Source organism: Theobroma cacao, chromosome 3 (assembly GCF_000208745.1).
Source record: "Theobroma cacao cultivar B97-61/B2 chromosome 3, Criollo_cocoa_genome_V2, whole genome shotgun sequence".
NCBI lineage: Eukaryota > Viridiplantae > Streptophyta > Magnoliopsida > Malvales > Malvaceae > Theobroma > Theobroma cacao.
The window spans coordinates 7,524,581-7,526,721 of NC_030852.1; positions in this window are offsets into that span (position 1 = coordinate 7,524,581).

Below are 2,141 nucleotides of genomic sequence, written 5' to 3' on the forward strand. Positions count from 1 at the left end.
GGTGTGTATGTCACCAGTGCACCTTAAAACCTATATGCAATCAAATAGTAATTGTTTAATTATTTATCCATCTCAAAAGTAGGTAGATTTCTATATGTAGATGCATACATTCTATTAAATCTAACCTAACTTAACTTAACTTAACTTATTTTAACTTAACTGGACTTGGGGCCACATAGTGTCAGTGTGAATTTCTTAAAAAAGCTTTAAAACTAAAAACTTTAAAATCCAAAGCTTTAAAACGAAAATCTCTGATCCTTAAACCATACTCTGATACCAATTTAAATTGTCACGACCCGAAACTCCCCATCGGACCCGTGACAATCGTCGCGAGGCCTTGACAAACATTCTTCACCTCGAATGTTGATCGAAACCTTGCAAGGCTCTCGTATCAGCTTTCGCACTTCCCCGGTGAGCAATAGTTATCAAATATCAAAATTCGAAGGATTACAAATCATTACCAAATCAGAACATAACATATTGTTTTCTGGCTCACAGGGGCATTTTCGTCATTTTTGTCAAAAATCTCGAAACTTGCTAAAGATGTAGTAAGTAAGCAGAAAATATATATTTAATGATTTGAAAACAAATTAAGTATCTAAAACGTTCATTTGAAGTGAAAATTTGACCATTTGAATATAATAAAAATATTCAATAAAATAAACTATTTTCTTGTAAAATAATTTTCATAAAACTATCGGTACATAATTCTTATAGCGTAAAAGTTAATTATATTCATATATACTATAAAGCAAATAACCAAAGCATAAAATTTCTTTTACAGTGACACGTGGGCCCACATCTAACCAAAATGCATTGGAAGTTGGAAACCTACAACTTTTATCGATTCGAGTCCAAATGAAGGTTCTTGTCAAAGTCAGCTAACTATGGAATTCCCTGAGCCTGAAATGTGAGGAAATGAGGGTGGTGAGATTATAAAATCTCAATAAGTAAACAGATACCATCTAAACTATCTAAAGTCGAGTAAATGGAGACAATTGAAATAAGTCATCATACTGTAATTTCATTACCTTTCAACTCATTTCAACCAAATAAAATCAATCCATATAAATCGAGTAATCAACTTGGCTTATGAATTTCTTAAAACTTTGGCTCGTGCCAAAACTCATACTCGGTGATACCTTGCGCAGGGCATTCAACCGAGTCCGCCAAGGTTGTTAAAATTCTTGTATACACTTAAAATTTATTTTTAGTTTGAGAAAAATACAGTCGTTCCTTGGCGTTGGCTGAGTTCCCCTTCACGTGGTGGTTTGGCGTGAAGTGAATCCTAAGCTTTACCCCAAGAGATACCCTATGCGCCTCTTCGTTCGAGGTAAGAATATAATGGAGTTTACCGTGCCCCTCTAATAGGCTGGTCCACGGAATCCCCTCTGCAGTGAATAATTAATATATACTCCACCAATCAATAAAATTCATTTTAGCATGACATGGCAATTTATCGCAACCTAGCCTCTCAAGGCTGAATACTCAATACAAATAATTCTAACACCAATATTAGTTTAGCCATTCATGCTCATATATTGTCATAAGCCATTCAATTTAAAACCATTTACAACACAAGCAAGCAGTCTCCAATTACTCTATTTTCAAAACCAGTATTCGATTTTTTCAGAAAATTTATAAAATCATTTTATAAAATAACAATTTCTCCTAAAAAATAACAATTTACCATTTAAACCCATTTTTCATAAAATCACACAATTGTATAAAACTACTCTAGATAATTAAGACGATAATAAGTTCACTCACAATTCTAGGAGTCGATGTACTCTTAATCCCAGTCTCCAAGCACAATCTTTGTACTTTTGCCAGTGTACTTTTGTCACGACCCGAAACTCCCCATCGAGCCCGTGACAACCGCCGCGAGGCCTTAACAGACATTCTTCACCCCGAATGCCGATCGAAACCCCGCAAGGCTTAGCATCAACATCCGCATCTCCCCGGTGAGCAACAATTATTAAATCTCGCATTTACAAAAATCATAAGTCATTTTCAAATAAGAACAATAAAATATTATTTTCTGGCTCATAGGGGCATTTTCGTAATTTTTCGTCAAAAATCTCAAAACTTGCTAAAAATGTAGTAGGTAAGCAGAAAATATATATTTAATGATTTAAAAA